A 17,414-nucleotide genomic window follows, 5' to 3' on the forward strand; every position below is an offset into this window, starting at 1 on the left:
TTATTATTATTATCTACCTTTTATAGCCAAAGATGCTGAACAAAGGCATTAAGTAAATTTCACAAGGTGATACAGCTAGTAGATCACTCCAGCAGTGGGTAACTTCAGAACACTCTGGGCAGTGCCTTGTCTCCTGATGGCCACAGAGACCCTGCTGCTCCCCTGGGCCAGGTCTGGGCAGCTACCAAAGACTCACCCGATGTGACATCTGCCCAAACAATGTCTGAGACTTTCTTCACAACTCCTGACCTCTTCTTCTGACCCTTCAGCCCACTGACTGTTACTGTAGGCCTGCGGTTTGCCTTCTGACCCTCAGTTTCTTTATCTGTCAAATGAGGGAGCTGTACCCAAGCACTCCTGAGATTCTGAATCCCTGCATTGCGGGAGAGGCTGTTGGAATGAACTGAGCAGCAATAAGAAGGCCTCTGGGCCCTCCCTGAGAGCCTGAGCATTTTGGAGGGAGCTCCTCACCTCACTTTGTGAGTCACTGCTTGTTTCAGGGAGAGCGCTGTCTTCTGGCTCTCCTCTCCTCCTGCTGGCACCCTTGTTTGAAATTCATTCCTATAGGATTATCTGGCAAAGTGCGTAACTCTGGGCTCCAAGGGGTCATTAGGATAAGCTTCAGGCAGAGTGGAAGCATAGCTCTGTGGTTGTAGTGAACAGCTGAGATTGCTTCCAGGCAGCAGTGAAGCTGGGGTATTTATGGGAGAAAGATCCTTTGCCTCTTTTTAAATTAATTGCACTTGGCGGGGGTCAGCCCTCCTTCACCCCCGGAATCCATCACAGTGAGGGAGGTTGTTCTCCCCTCTGCACAGACAAGACCCAGCAAGGATGTCGTGAGCTGCCTCAGACCAGGTATCTGACCTCAGGTTGGAGGACCTGAATTCCAGTTTTGACTCTTTCATGGCCAGCGTGGTGGTCTTGGCCAAGTCACGTTGTTTCTCTGTGGCTTAGGTCCCATCTGGAAGATGGAAATAGTATTTTCCTTACAGAGTAATTGTGAGAAACTTGAAACAATGAGCAGGTGAAAGCTTCACCCGAAGTGCCCTGGACCCATGTAAGTGCTCAATGCATGTGAAGAATGAGTGAAAGTAGAGGAATATTTGGGCTCAATGAGGAAGACTCTTGGAGGAGTCAGACCTGACCCAGGAAGGGGTCTTCTGGCTCTGAAGGTCATGAGATCTCATTTACTAAGGTCAAACTAAGGTAGGACAGCCATTTGGCACTTGGATAAGTTTCTTCATCTGTTTTGTTCATGGCTCTGTGTTGCGTATATTTCAGCACCTGGCGCAGCACAAAATAGGTGCTCAAGAAATGCCTGGATGAACGAATGATTTGGCAGAATGAATTGACGCAGTGGATGGGGTGCAGGGTTAGGCTGGAGAGTGTTTAAACTTGCTTCCAATTCAGAGACTTTGTGAATGTTTGAACTTTAGAGGGGGCCTTAACAACAGTATTCTCTGTGCTTTCATGAATTAACCACTGCCCAGCCTTAGCCATCTCAGGCAAATGCTGGTCTGAGGGAGAAAGACAAAGACCATCTCTTCCTTTGGGTTACCTGGAGAGGGTGTTTGGAGAAGGAAATAGGGCTCTTTATGGAAGAAATGATCTTTTCTGCCCTTTGTGCCACCTGCCCACCCCCACTTCTGAGGATCAGGACTCTGAGACAGGGAGGGGGAGGTTCCTTCCTGTTGGACACACTTGGCCCTCTTCTGTTAATTCACTTGGCTTTCTGAGACTGCTGAACATGCTTCAATCTTGCCCTATAGCTGGCGTTTGTGTCTATGCAGAGAGCATGGTTGGAGAGATTAGACGGAGGAGATACTGACAGGAGGGCAGAAACAACAGCTTCCTGCTCATCTCTACAAGGCAGAGTGATTTTCAGCCAGCTTTTTCTTCCTTCCAGACGCCCCAGCCTCCCTAAGTTCTCTCCCTGGTCATCCACTCCTCTTATCTGCATTTCCTCAGGCCCAGGGAGTATCTGAGAAGGAAGAACTATAAATTATGCTGTCAAATTGGATGGTACAAGAAGGTGGCAAGGAGATGAGAGGCAGGGCCCTTCCAGATAGCAGCCAGATGAAAACAGGTTATAAATAAGGCATGGGGGGCCACCACCTGCACACTCTGTCCTTGACATCTGTACGCAGGCTCCATGTTCTTGGCAGCCAGCCAAAGGCCGGTCTACAGATTTATTTCCTTACCTCGCCTGGCATGAAATCGTCCTCTGGATTGTACCTGTGAGCAGCCCATTCACATTGCCTGGTTTTTGACCCAGTTCTTTTTTTCCTTTTTGTCTAAAAGGATGAGCCCTGTGACGAACTGAATGTTTGTGTTCACCCCACACACCCAACAAACCCTGAATTCATATATCAAAGCCCTAATCTCCAGTGTAATGGTATTTGGAGGTGGGGCCTTTGGGAGGTAATTAGTTTTAGATTAGGTCATGACCCTAGAGCCCCAATGATGGGATTAGTGTCCTTATATAAAGAAGAAGAGACTGCAGCCCACTGTCTCCCCACCAAATGAGGATACAGCAAGAAGGTGGCCATATGTAAGCCAAAAAGAGGACCCTCACCAGACACTGAGTCTGCTGGCACTGTGATCTTGCACTTCTTAGCTTCCAGAACTGTGAGAAATAAATGTATCATTTATGTTATCCAATGTGTGGTATTCTGCTCTAGCAGCCTGAGTAGATTTAGACAAGCTGCAAATGCCAACTGAATTGTGGGCTCCGTGAGGTTGAGTCCGATTTATCTTTGAAACCCTCTGGGTCTAGCTCAGCAGATGTGGTTACAGAATAAGTATTTGTAAAATGAATGAGCGAACAATTTTTTTTCCAAAGGCAATTGCCCGTTCTTACTACCATCTTCTTTCTCCAGATTGTTCCTGATCTTCTTTCGCTTTATGTAAGTTTGAATATGTAAACGTGCATATGGCTGCAAATAAAAGAAAACCTGGATGATCGTGGATGACACCATTAAGCATTTGTTGTTTTCTTAACAAGACAGGAGATAGGTAGTCCCAAGTTTAGTTCCTTATCTCAACAATGTCATCAGGAACCCAGGTCCTTCTGCCACTTCCTATTTCGCTATCCACTGGACATTTCCCATGAATCCTGTTGATTTATGTGAACCTTCTTTTTTTCCATACAGATTTTTTTAGGATGAAGATAAGCCTTTAGTGCACTGGTTGTAAACTGATGGCTTCATGACATGTGTGTTTAGCTTTCAATATTTAAAAAAATTTCAGTTAGCTTCCAACATTAAACTAAAAAGCTTCCACACAGCAAATGAAAAAATCAACAGAGTGAACAGAAAACCTGCAGAATGGGAAAAAATATTTGCAAACTATGTAACCAGCAGGGGACTAATACTGAGAATTTATAAGGAATTCAGACAACTCAACAACAACAAAATCAATCTCATTAAAAAGTGAGCAAAGGATATGAATAGACATTTTTCAAAAGAAGACATACAAATGGCTAAAAAGCATATGAAAAACTGCTCAACATCACTAATCATCAGAGAGATGCAAATTAAAACCACAATGAGATATAATTTTGCACCAGCCAGAATGGCTATTATTAGAAAGACAAAAAATAACAGATGTTGGCAAAGATGCAGAGAAAAGGGAACGTTTATACAGTGTTGGTGGGAGTGTAAATTAGTACAACTTCCATGGAAAACAGCATGGAGATTCCTCAAAAAACTGAAAATAAAACTGCCATTCGACCCATTAATCCCTCTACTTAGTATCTACCAAAGGAAAAGAAATGCTTGTATCAAAAGTATACCTGCACTTGTATGTTTATTGCAGCACTATTCACAATAGCAAAAATATAAAATCAGCCTAAGTGTACATTAATGGATGCTTGGATAAAGCAGATGTGGCACATATACATAATAGAATATTACTCAGCCATGAAAAAGAATAGAATCATGTCTTTTGCAGCAAAGTAGGTGAAACTGGAGGTCATTATCTTAAGTAAAAGAATTCAGACACCAGAAAAACAAATATTGCACATTCTCAGTGATAAGTAGGAGCGAAACACGTAACACATGGATACTGAGTGTAGAATGACAGATAGTGGAGACTTGGAAGGGTAGGGGTGCAGGAGAAGGGTGGGTAATGAGACATTCCTTCATGTGTACAATGTTGGTTTTTCAGGTGATGGATATACTAAAAGCCTTGGCTTCACCATTATGTAATCTATCCATGTAACACATTTCCACTTGTACCTCATATATGTGTACAAATACAACATTTTTAAAAATATGGGATGTTTTACATGAAACTCCAGAATTTTGAATTCACTTTAAAAATTACAAAATCTGGAAACACCGCATGGCCACAGTGAGCAGGAACTGGTGGTGGTTGCCCTCTTTAAATAGAATGAGTGTGGTCCAGCTGTCCCGGGTTCCACCACTCCCCATTGGTTACATCAGATAAGCTTTACTCATTCATGTTACCTAAAAAATCCCTGCAGGTAATTGAGTGTGAACCCCTACTTTAAAGGATTTTCACTCCTTTGGTCTATGGTTTAAGGCCATCCAGGCAAAAGCTTTGGTAGCTACTTACTCCCTGGATTGCTGTAGATTACATCGCCAAATCATCAATTGTTGGTTCTTTGTGGAATCCACCCATTGGCTCTATAGGAATCTCCAACTGTCCCACTCTATGAACTGATGTTTTAAACATCCCACTTCAAAATGCGAGGCACTATTAAGGTTTTGTGTGCATGAGACTATAAATTAATATACTAATGTTGTAATAGATTCGGAAAATACAGAATAATGTAAAGCAATGAGAATCAATCATCATTTCACCACTCATACAAGCCTATTAATACTTATGAATGTGTATATTAATAACGTACTGGATTTATTGGGCACTTACAATATGTTAAGCTCTATTTTAAGTGGTGTACGTACATTATTTTATTCGATCCTCCAAACATCCTTACAAGGTAGATATTATTCTTATCTTCCTTTCACAAATGACAAAGTTGAGTCATAAAGAAGTTTAATACATTTCCTAAGGACACACAACTAAAACATGTTGAAGTCTTGCTTTAAATCAAGCAGTCTGGCTCTAGGATGCACATTCTTGTAAATGACACCACACTACTCAGTATGTGCATGCATGCCTATTTTATTTATAGTTTACTGGAGATGGCATCCACCACTCCGGGAAACAGTGCGATGAAAATCCCCTGCTGAGTTTTTAAGGAACTCACTGAAATGACCCAAGTAAGCCCTAGTATTTGGGAGTAGTTCCCCTTATTTTTCTGTTTCAATTGCTATTCCCTCTTAGCTTCCTCCTGGGCAACCAGACTCCTTGTCTGGTTGACTCAAGGGGTCAAGACATTGGCAAGGCATGTCTTTCTACATTTGGTGTTGCTTATTAATAATATAAAGCTGATAATTTTTGAATTTTTTTTATTGTATTTTAAGTTCTGGGATTCATGTGCTGAACGTACAGGTTTGTTACATAGGTATACACGTGCCATGGTGGTTTGCTGCACCCATCAACCTGTCATCTACATTGGGTATTTGTCCTAATGCTCTCCCTCCCCTGGCCCCCCACCCCCTGTCAGGCCCCAGTGTGTGATGTTCCCCTCCCTGTGTCCATGTGTTCTCATTGTTCAACTCCCACTTATGAGTGAGAACATGCAGTGTTTGGTTTTCTGTTCTTGTGCTAGTTTGCTGAGAGTGACAGTTTCCAGCTTCATCCATCTCCCTGCAAAGGACATAAACTCATCCTTTTTTATGGCTGTGTAGTATTCCATGGTGTATATGTGCCACATTTTCTTTATCCAGTCTATCATTGATGAGCATTTGGGTTGGTTCCAAGTCTTTGCTATTGTAAACTGTACCACAATAAACATATGTGTGCATGTGTCTTTATAGTAGAATGATTTATAATCCTTTGGGTATATACCCAGTAGTGGGATTGCTGGGTCAAATGGTATAGGGTCAGGGGAAAGAAGCAAAGGAAATGAACTTTTATTTCAGAGCTATTGTGTGTCTGGCACTTGACTTTCATGATCTTACAATGCCCTGTGCAAATGGGCGTTATTGATTTCCTTCTTTTTTTTTTTTTTGGCGAGGAAAGAAAGACAGAGTCACACGTTCAAGGGCACACAACCAGAAGCAGCGGACTGGAATTCGAATCCATATGGAGCTAACTTTAGAGTTCATTTTTTTTCAACTCTTCTGTAACATGCTATATTAGATATTGTCACTAATTATAAATGAAAACTTAGCCATCACATAATTTTGTCAGAAGAATTATGAATGTTCTGTGTCCTTTCTTAACGGGCATCACTGGGAGATATGTGTCATCATGTAAGTTGATGGATTTATGGGTACACTCACTTTATGTCACTGAGCTGACCTTGATAAAGCTGGTGTAAGTTAAAGTTTTGAACGTAGAATAACTTGAAAGTGCATTTTTGTGCACTCAATATAAAGGTGGAACCCTAATGTATTGTAAATCAATATAAAGGGGGAACTGTATGTGTATTAGTTTGTTTTGTGTTGCTATAAGGGAATATCTGAGATTGGATAATATAAAGAAAAGAGGTTTACTTTGGCTCACAATTCTCAGGCTGTACAGGAAGCATGGTACAGGAAGCGTGCTTCTGGTGAGGGCCTCACAAAGCTTTCAGGCCTCAGTGTAAGCTTCTCTCATGCTGTGATAGAGGGAGCAAGAGAGAGGAGAAAGTTCCAGGCTCTTTTAAACAACCAGATCTCATATGAGCTCACAGAACAATAACTCACTCATTACCATGAGGAAAACACCAAAACTTTCATGAGGGATCTGCTCCCATGACCCAAACATCTCCCACCAGGCTGCATCTCCAACATTGGAAGTCACATTTCAACATGAGATTTGGAAGGGACAGAACATCCAAACTCTATCAACATGGAATATAACTGCTCTGTCAACCTCAGTTTCATGAAAAATCTGATTTTCTTTTCTTTTCTTTCCTTTTTTTTTTTTTTTTTGAGACAGAGTCTCGCTCTGTCACCCAGGGTGGAGTGCAGTGGCATGATCTTGGCCCACTGCACCCTCTGCCTCCTGGGTTCCCGCGATTCTCCTGCCTCAGCCTCACAGGTAGCGGGGATTATAGGCACATGCCACTATGCCAGGCTAATTTTTGTATTTTTAGTATAGACAGGGTTTCACCATGTTGGTCAAGCTAGTCTTGAACTCCTGACCTCAGGTGATCTGCCCGCCTCGGCCTCCCAAAGTGCTAGGATTACAGGCATGCACCACCACACCCAGCCAAAATCTGGTTTTCTTAAAGTGAGGTACCCCTGTTGTGATGATGTATGACTGTACACAACTATGGTTCTAAACCATCTTTGATTTTAAAAATTCTCCCCTGATTTATTAGAGCAGCATTATAGTACCATTTATGATCTTCTATTACATGATACATACTTTTGAAGCACAAAGGCAACAAATAAATGTCTTTTGAATGAATGAATTTAGTGAGCAAATACTATGTGACAAGAATGAAGGTCTGAAGGGAAGACAGATATGTAAACACACAGATACAATAGTGTGATCAATATAACCAAATAAATGTTCTTCTATTGTCTATCATCCATTTATTCAAAGGCATTTAATATTTAGCTCCAACTATGAGCCATGCTGTAATGTAAAGGCTGGATACACAGTGAAGAGAAAAAGATATGTGTCCTTGTTCTCTTGAGTTTATGGTTTCTCCACACATATCTGCATAGAAGGCAGCATGTTATAGTGTCCACGTGCATAGGTACTAGCCCCAAACTGCCTGGGTTCAAGTCCTCCCACTTGCTAGCTCTATGACCTTGGGTAAGTTATTTAACATTTCTGTGACTTAGTTTTCTCTGGTGTCTTATGGACCCAAAAACAGTATAATACCTACCTCATAGAGTTGTTATGAGGATCGAATAAATTAGTGTTTGAAAATACTTAGATTAATGACCTTCTCATAGTGAAGGCAAAATGCCATTTGTCAATGAAGCAAGTAGAATGGTCTGTAATAAACCTGAATTGTTCTACTTTTGTCAGATCCACATTCCACCTGTACTATCTATTATCTTTAAATGGACACATTTTAAAACTTAAATGTTTATCTATGTATTACCAAACATCACAACTAAGCCTCATTTTGCCAGGTGGGATACATTGTCATAAATCTAATGATGGCACAGGGCACTTCCTCTGTGAAGCCCTCTTTGTCCTCCAGGCAAGATGAGCAATACCATCCTCTGTGCTTTCACAGTACTTTGTGGCAAGCTCTAGTAAGTGCTCATCAGAATGCCTAGAGCTCAGTCCTTACTCTTGGCCAGTTGGCCCATAGGAGGCTGATCCTTTGGTTTGCCCTGCCCTTGTGGTCCCAGACCTATAAATATTGGAAATTAGAAAAATTCCACTTTGTGGAATTTTTAAGACATAGGGAAAACTTGGAAAAGCTCTTTGCGTGAAGTGTTCAATAACTGTCAGATATCTTTATAGGGGTATCTTTGTGCTGATGTGTCCATCAAGAGAACATACACAGAAGTGACACTTGCCAGGTAAGGAACACACCCACCTGAGTTTGAGGGGGCTTTGGAATGAGTATGGGGCAGAGCTAAGGAGGGTGTGTGTCTGGAGTAGGTGGGAATGAAGGATAATGGAGCTTTGGAATAAGCATGGGGCGGAGCTAAGGAGGGTGTATGTCTGGAGTAGGTGGGAATGAAGGGTCATGGAGCTTTGGAATAAGCATCGGGCAGAGCTAAGGAGGGTGTGTGTCTGGAGTAGATGGGAATGAAGGGTCATGTTCTGAAGCTGTTTCTGAGTCCATCTTTATGAGGTAGGAAGGAAAGGAGCAGAAGCTCATGCATTCTGCCCGAATGGCCAAGAGTGGGGGCTGAACTTGAAGAGGTTGCTGCAGAAGAGAGGAAATTAATACCTTTTATCTTGGGAGTCTGGAGGAAGCCATGTTTCTGTTTATTTCAAAGGGTTTAGAAAGGGGTTCACCAGGCAAACGGTAATAAAAATTCATCCTAGGTAGAGGGAACAGCATAGAACAAATGCATACAACACCATGAAATATTTGGTGATTATTGACATTTTGACAGTATTTGAATGTAGCAGGTCACCTGAAGAGTTTCTAAAGAAAAGAATATAGAAGTAAGTAGAGAATTAATCATGAAGGTCCTTGTGGGTCCCAAGATGCTCCTGGATGTATTAAGAGGTTGAATAAGAATGAAAAATTCCCCATGCTGAACCTCTTCTGCTGAGTGCATTCTGAAACAAATTTTTAAAAAATACATTTCTTTTTAATACTTCTGCATTAACCAGTCTGAGGAATCTGGCATTTAAAGACATAAATGTTTCTGAAATACCCCACCACAGCAAAATATCTGAAAATGTTTCTTAATTGTTAGAAAAAAACTATTTCTGTACATGCCTGGAATGAGTTTTTTTAAACACCACTCTTCAACAGACCATCTTTCCGGCCCCAAGTGGCTGAGGATGGTGGTGCTAAGTGGTTTAATAGAGATGCTGTTGTCTCTCTCTTGCATATCACGCCTCCACTTCAATGTATAATTTTACTTTTTTGCTGGGTAAGTGCCCTAAAAGGTTGCTATAGATGTATATCCCAACACGTGAAAGAGTGTCAGATGATCAGTCAAGCTGCCTCTATATAACCGGCCTGGCAAAGGCATTTGAAAATCCTTTTGCCAAAATGTACTTGAATCCATCCCATTTGAATGAGCTCCATGCACATTCACCACAGCCATCACCTTTTCAATCTGCCTCAAGCAAATACATGTCCTTAAACAGCTTCCTCTGGAAAGCAAACTTCCCAAGGGGAAGCGAGAGGAAAGTCATGCTTACTTTACAGTTGAAGGCAAATGGAAATGTATTGGATTCCATTCTCAGCCTTGGACAGTGGGCCTCTCTGCTGCCATACCCCCTCCAAGAAACACCCCCTGCCCTGGCCCTTGGTGTTCACTGACCTTGCCCTTCCTTGAATGCACATATTGATTAGAGTTGGTACTGGGCAGTTTAGTTCTTGGATATCAGTTGTCTTGAAGTTCTCTCTAATTGTCATCATCATTGCTATAGGCATCAAAAGTGCTTATAGCTCCAGAACATGCCACACTCTCTCATCCCTCTGGGACTCTGCTACTGTGCCTGTACCCTCTCATCCCTGTGTGCTGCTCCTGCTACTTGGAATGTTCATTCCCTCTCTTTGCTGCTAGACTGTAGTCGTCAGTCTGGGTTGCTACAACAAAATGCCATAGACAGGGTGGCCTAAACAACAGAAATTTATTTTTCACATTTCTACAGAAGAGAAATTTCAAGATTAAGGTGACAAGAGATTCAGTTCAGGTGTCAATTCTTCTGGAAAGCCTTACCTAATTCCCTCGACATCGGCTGCATTCCCTCTCTGCAAATTCCTCTTATCACAGCTCAATTGAGCTGTGCCACTGCAGACCATTTATTTGCCTCTCTTCCTCACTAGATTGTGAGCCACTTGAGGGTGGGGGCTTGTCCTTCGTTTTTTGTACTATGCAGTGTACGTAGGAGGTAGGAAGTGTTCAAATAACGATTTAATGAAAGTAGGAGCAATTACTTTTAGAAGAAATGCATAATGGATGAACTTATTGTCCACTCCTGGTAACACCCCCAATCACTACACTTTTCGTAGGGCTTTTACTGTTTTCCTAGTTTCCTAGGGAGATAGAATTAGTGATGCTTGATTCCTCCTTGGATGGCTGTTTCTAACCCTTTCCTGGTCAGACCTCATCCAATTTACCCTGTGCCTCTTGTTCCATCTGTGTCAATATGTGTACGTGTAAGTATATGTGTGCGTTTCTGTAAGTTCTCCATGGGCTATATAGCAGTGGTTCTCAATCCTACTTATATGTTAGAATCACTTAAGAGCTATTATAAAGTTAATGCCGTTAGCAGAACAGATCATGAATGACAATTTATATTCCAGATACCATGAAAGCAGCTTTCGTTTGGGCTTCCTAGTTAACCAACCTCCTAACTAGGGTAGGGGAAGGAAAATAGCTCCAACATCTGTTCAGTGGGACCTCGAATTTTCAGCCAATGTGTTCAGTTCAGTCCTTGTTTGATCACCCAAAAAAAGTCATCAGTTTAAGTCAAAGTATATTTCTGAGTTCAGGAAAGCAGATTCTTGGGACAGACTCTCTAAGAGTGACTATTCGTTGGGCAGGATGGAAGAAATCCTTTTATTCATCAGTCTCCTACTGTTTGCAACTTCTTGTTTTCTTTCACTTTTTCTAACAATCTTAGATCTCTGGGCAATATGCATGCTTCTGGTGGACAGGGAGGAAACTCACATTGAGATGAAGAGAAGAAAAACGCAAGATCAAATGCTTGTGCTCTGTTCACAGCTTTATTCTGGCATATAGTAGCTGCTCAGGAAATACTTGTTGAGTGGTTGAGTGACTAAACATTTTCTCCTTACACTTCTTTCTTTGGCAAAATTTTGTGTTTCTCCCTTCCTCAAGAATATTAAGGTATGTCTAGGAATCCCCATTAGCCTAGACCAAATGTAGGGTGGTGGTTCAGGCAGGTTACTGAACCATGGTTTTTAAGCCTGGAAGCAATTTTCTTTGTGGATGGCACTTTCACTAAGTGTGGTTAGTATGTGAGCCTAGACACCTGGTGAGTGCTCACCTCCTTCATCTGGAGCTGCCCACCTGTTTCTGTTTCTCCCATTCTACATTGTAAGCCACATACCCTGATCACTACGCTCCAACTTCCTAGGGTCTTTACTATTCTCCTAGTCTCCTAGGGCGATGGAAGAAATGATGCTTGATTTCTCCTTGGATGGCTGTTTCTAACCCTTGCCTGCTCAGACCTCATCCTATTCCTGTTGTGCCTCTTTCTCCATCTGTGTCAATATGTGTATGTATAAACATGTGTATGTGTTTCTTTTCTTTCTTTCTTTTTTTTTTTTTTCTCAGGCAGAGTCCCACTCTGTTGCCCAGACTGGAGTGTGGCAGCACAATCTTGGCTCACTGAAATCTCTGCCTCCCAGATTCAAACAATTCTCATGCTTCAGCCTCCCAAGTAGCTGAGATTATAGGCACATGCCACCATGCCTGGCTAATGTTTGTATTTCTTTTTTCTTTTTCTTTTTTTTCTTTTTGAGACAGAGTCTCACTCTGACACAGGCTGGAGTGCAGTAGCGTGATCTCGGCTCACTGCAACCTCTGCCTCCCCGGTTCAAGCGATTCCCCTGCCTCAGCCTCCCGAGTAGCCAGGACTACAGGCTCACGCCACCACGCCCAGCTAATTTTTTTGTATTTTTCATAGAGATGGGGTTTCACTGTGTTAGCCAGGATGGTCTCGATCTTCTGACCTCATGATCTCCCCGCCTAGGCCTCCCAAAGTGCTGAGATTACAGGTGTGAGCCACTGCGCCCAGCCTAATTTTTGTATTTTTAATAGAGATGAGGTTTTGCCATGTTGTTCAGGCCGGTCTCGAACTCCTGGCCTCAAATTATCCACCTGCCTCAGCCTCCAAAACTGCTGGGATTACAGGCATGAGTCACCGTGCCTGGCCAGAGTATGTGTGTGTGTTTCTTTAAGTTCTCCATTGGCTGTAGTGGTGGTTTTCCTGCCACTGGCTGTATTTTCTTATCTAGTATTCCCTAGCAATCCTTGGTTCCCTGCTTGCAGGCTCTGCTACCATATACTTGCTTATTCAAATCTGTTATATCACACAACATTAGTTTGAATTTGCAAAGCTTTTCTTCTTTCTTTTTTTTTTTTTTTTTGAGACAGTGTCTTTCTCTGTCCCCCAGGCTGGAGTGCAGTGGCACGATCTGGGCTCACTGCAACCTCCGCCTCCCGGGTTCAAGCAATTTTCCTTCCTCAGCCTCCCGAGTAGCTGGAATTACAGGCACACACCATCATGCTCAGCTAATTTTTGTATTTTTTGTAGAGATGGGGTTTCACCATGTTGGTCAGGCTGGTCTCGAACTCCTGACCTTGTGATCCGCCCACCTTGGCCTCCCAAAGTCCTGGAATTACAGGCGTGAGCCCTGGCACTCAGCTGCCTCCGTTTTTTATGGGTGGATATGTGTGCTGGAGTCTGTGATCTTGATTATTTGCTTCTGTATTTGCTTTGCTCCATCCTTAGACTTCTACTTCTCTGCAGAAGTTTCCCTTGGAAACTCTTAGTCCTCCTACTGGAGCATGTAGGTATTAATGGTCCCTTGGCCACAGATGCAGCCCACAGGAGCCCAGAGCACTACCTCCAGCTCATCCATTGATACACTCCCATAACAAGGTTGGCACCTTTATCTCTCTCTGTGCCACTTAGGCATGACCCTGAACTAAAGGCTAAAATCTGGGGCAGCTGATGCATCTCCCGCCACATTTTCCTTCCACTCTTCATCAGAGAAGACATTCATTTTCTCACCTCCCACATAGTCTGCATCTTTTTTTTTTTTTGAGACAGTGTCTTACTCTATTGCCCAGGCTGGAGTGCAGTGGTGCCATCTTGGCTCACTGCAACCTCCATCTCTTGGGTTCAAGCGATTCTCCTACCTCAGCCTCCTGAGTAGCTAGGATTACAGGTGCGCACCACCATGCCTGGCTAATGTTTTTTTTTTTTTTTGGTATTTTCTGATACAGACGGGGTTTCACCATGTTGGCCAGGCTGGTCTTGAACTCCTGACATCAAGTGATCCACTCGCCTCAGCCTCCCAAAGTGCTGGGATTACAGGCGTGAGCCACTGTGCCTGGCCAATCTGCATCTCACTCTTATCTGTCTTTACCACTCTACTAAAATATCTAATGAGAAGATCTCTTAAGACAGGGACATTACTAAATTCAGTGGACGCTTTTCCACATTGATCTTGCTTGATCTTGCAGCAGTTGTTAGTATTCTTTTTATTTTTTTGAGACAGTATCTTGCTCTGTCGCCCAGGCTGGAGTGCAGTGGCGACATATCGGCTCACTGCAAGCTCCACCTCCCAGGTTCACACTGTTCTCCTGCCTCAGCCTCCTGAGTAGTTGGGACTGCAGGCTCCTGCCACCTCGCCTGGCTAATTTTTTTGTATTTTTAGTAGAGACAGGGTTTCACTGTGTTAGCCAGGATGGTCTCGATCTCCTGACCTCATGATCCGCCCACCTCAGCCTCCCAAAGTGCTGGGATTACAGGCTTGAGCCACCGTGCCTGGCCAGTTGTCAGTATTCTTGAGAAGACCTTCCTCCTTCTTGTGGCTCTTGGGGCACACACTCTTCTGCTCTGCCTCCTACTTCCCTGGAGGCTCCACCACAGTCTTCTTGCCTGCCATATCCTCCTCTACATAGACTTGAAATGTCAGGACTCCTCAAGGTGTAATTCTAGATCTTAACTCACTGTATTCTCCCAAGGCAACCTCTTCCATAATCACTTAATAACCCACTAAGTCAGGCCGGGCGCGGTGGCTCATGCCTGTAATCCCAGCACTTTGGGAGGCTGAGGGGTGGGGTGGATCACCTGAGGTCGGGAGTTCGAGACCAACCTGGCCAACATGGAGAAACGCCATCATAGTTGCTCTATATGAGGTGACAACCTGAGTCCTCAAAGATTGCATCCCAGGATGCTAGAAGGAATGTCAGATGGTCTCAGAGCCAAAGTCAGTGATCCTAGAGATCACTTCAGTCATGAGGCTCTACAGGTGACTTCAGCTCATGCTCAGATCTGACCCATCAGAATCAAGTGAATAGTCTGAGATCAGATTTATGATGCGGACTTAGCTGATAAGAATAAGCCCTGTAGTTCTGCTGGAACATTGGGAAAAAGAAGTCCTCTTTCTGCTGGAGGTTCAAGCTCATAGAATGAAGACGGCTTGCTGGGGACCATCTTGTAACCATCAAAGGCAAGCCCATGTGAGACTGAAGCCAGTAGAGAAGAAAACAGACCCAAAAGATGGAGACAGATGTTGGACAGTTCTCCTGGAGTACCTTAGGCTTTTATTTACATTAGTCCATAAAATCCTTTTGTTTTCTAGTTGGGCTTTGAAACTGGGTTTCTTTAGCTTTTAAATGAAAGGGGTTCTGCTTAATTCAAGATATGAACGGACAAAGGTGAATAAGCAGCGTGGAGGTAGAAGTGCAGCCCCGTACAGGTGAGATCACAGGTGGCATTGGCGAGGAAGGGGAAAGACAGTTGCTCTATATGAGGTGACAACCTGAGTCCTCAAAGATTGCATCCCAGGATGCTAGAAGGAATGTCAGATGGTCTCAGAGCCAAAGTCAGTGATCCTAGAGAAGAGATCAAGACGTCGAGGAGTGTAAGAACAAACATCGGCATGTTTTGCCCCATTTTTTTATTATTATTTTTTTGTTGTTGTTGTTTGTTTTTTGAGACAGAGTCTCGCACTGTCACTGGGGAGGGAGTGAGATAGTGCCATCTCGGCTCACTGCAACCTCCGCCTCCTGGGTTCACGCAATTCTCCTGCCTCAGCCTCCTGAGTCGCTGGGACTACAGGCACACACTACCACACCCAGCTAATTTTTTGTATTTTTAGTAGACACAGGTTTCAGATGGAGTTTCCCTCTTGTTGCCCAGGCTGGAGTGCAGTGGTGCGATCTCGGCTCACTGCAACCTCCACCTCCCAGGTTCAAGCAGTTCTCCTGCCTCAGCCTTCTGAGTAGCTGGAATTACAGGCATGCACCACCACGCCCAGCTAATTTTGTCTTTTTAGTAGAGATGGGGTTTCTCCATGCTGGCCAGGCTGGTCTTGAACTCCTGACCTCAGGTAATCCACCTGCCTCAGCCTCCCAAAGTGCTGGGGTTACAGGCGTGAGCCACTGCACCCAGCCACCTCCCCATTTATAATAAAGTGGAATCTGAACACTATAACACACCGAACTTAACTTTAATTCCACGGAGTTCCAACACGGCAAAGAGATGGTTTATGGACATTTGAGAAAAACAAATCACTTTCAGCTAACATATATGCACACTTGCTAAACTCACAACTTTGCTTTAAAAGTAAAGTTTTGTGATTGGCAGATAATGAAATGCCTAAGATATAATAACTATAATAATGATAATAATGACAATAATGACACTTCCTGAAGACAGGCCCCTTATGCATCTCATTCATAGCTCCGTCCCTTCACCTAGAACAGTGGCTAACACACAATAGGTGATCAATACATATTTCTCGAATAAATTAACAACAAAACTCATATTTATTGAACACTATGTGCCAGGGAAAGACATGGAAATAAAATTTATTAAAATTACAGATAATGATTAAAATAACAACACTTACAGAACAAACTGTGTGGCAGGAATCAATTAAAGTATTTTACATATATTACATCTATTAACTTCATTAAATGCTACAGACTGAATTGGATCTCCCTAAAAAAAAAATCATATATTGAAGCCTGAACCCTCAGTATCTTAGAACGTAACTATATTTGGAACTAGATAGGGCCTTTAAAGAGGTGATTAAGTTAAAATGAGGTCATTAGGGCAGGCTCTAATCTATGGCTAGTATCCTTATAAGAAGAAAAGATTAGGTCTGGGCATAGTGGCTCATGCCTGTAATCCCAGCGCTGCAGGAGGCTGAGGCAGGAGGATCCCTTGAGGTCAGGAATTTGAGACCAGCCAGGGCAACACAGAAAGATGCCTGTGTCTATGAAAAACATTTTTAAATAGTTAGCCAGATGTGGCTGTATGCACCTCTAGTCCCAGCTACTCAGGAGGCTGAGGTGGGAAGATTGCTTGAGCCTAGGAGTTTGAGGCTGCAGTGAGCCAAGATTGCCACTGCATCCCGGCCTGGGTGACAGAGTGAGATTCTGTCTCAAAGAAAAGAAACAAGAGATGATTAGGACACAGACACACACAGAAGGATGGCTATATGGGAACGCAGGGAGAAGATGGCTATCCTTAAGCCAAGGATAAAGGCCTTAGAAGAAACCAGTTTTGCTGACACCTTGATCTAAGACTTCTACCCTCCAGAATTGTAAGGAGATAAATTTCTGTTTTGTAAGTTACTCAGTCTAGGCCACGTGTGGTGGCTCACACCTGTAATCCTAGCACTTTGGGAGGCCAAGGTGGGTAGATCACTTGAGGTCAGGAGGTCGAGACCAGCTTGGCCAACATGGTAAAACCCTGTCTCTACTAAAAGATACAAAAATTAGCCTGATGTGGTGGCATGCACCTATAATTCCTGCTGCTAGGGAGGCTGAGGCAGGAGAATCTCTTGAACCTGGGAGGCGGAGGTTGCAGTGAGCCAAGACTGCACCACTGCACTCCAGCCTGGGAAACAGAGTGAGACTCTGTCTCAAAAAAAAAAAAAAAGAAGTAACTCGGTTTATGGCACTATGTTATGGCAACCCTAACAAACTAATCCATTAACTCTTGTAATAACCAGGTAG

At 43.2% G+C, this 17,414-nt stretch overlaps 1 long non-coding RNA gene across 11 annotated transcripts in view; it reads left to right on the forward strand.

Annotated features, from left to right (window-relative positions):
* Positions 1 to 17,414, forward strand: part of LOC129052730 (uncharacterized) — a 154,468-nt gene that overhangs the window by 11,507 nt on the left and 125,547 nt on the right. For 10 of the 11 annotated variants that reach the window (XR_010139511.1, XR_010139514.1, XR_010139520.1 and 7 more), the window contains exon 3: positions 8,512 to 8,570. The exons of the other annotated variant lie outside the window; for it this stretch is intronic. This is a non-coding gene — a long non-coding RNA (uncharacterized LOC129052730). The remainder of the gene's footprint in view (positions 1 to 8,511; positions 8,571 to 17,414) is intronic. 11 annotated transcript variants of the gene reach the window in all.

This window comes from Pongo abelii, chromosome 23 (genome assembly GCF_028885655.2).
Source record: "Pongo abelii isolate AG06213 chromosome 23, NHGRI_mPonAbe1-v2.0_pri, whole genome shotgun sequence".
Lineage (NCBI taxonomy): Eukaryota > Metazoa > Chordata > Mammalia > Primates > Hominidae > Pongo > Pongo abelii.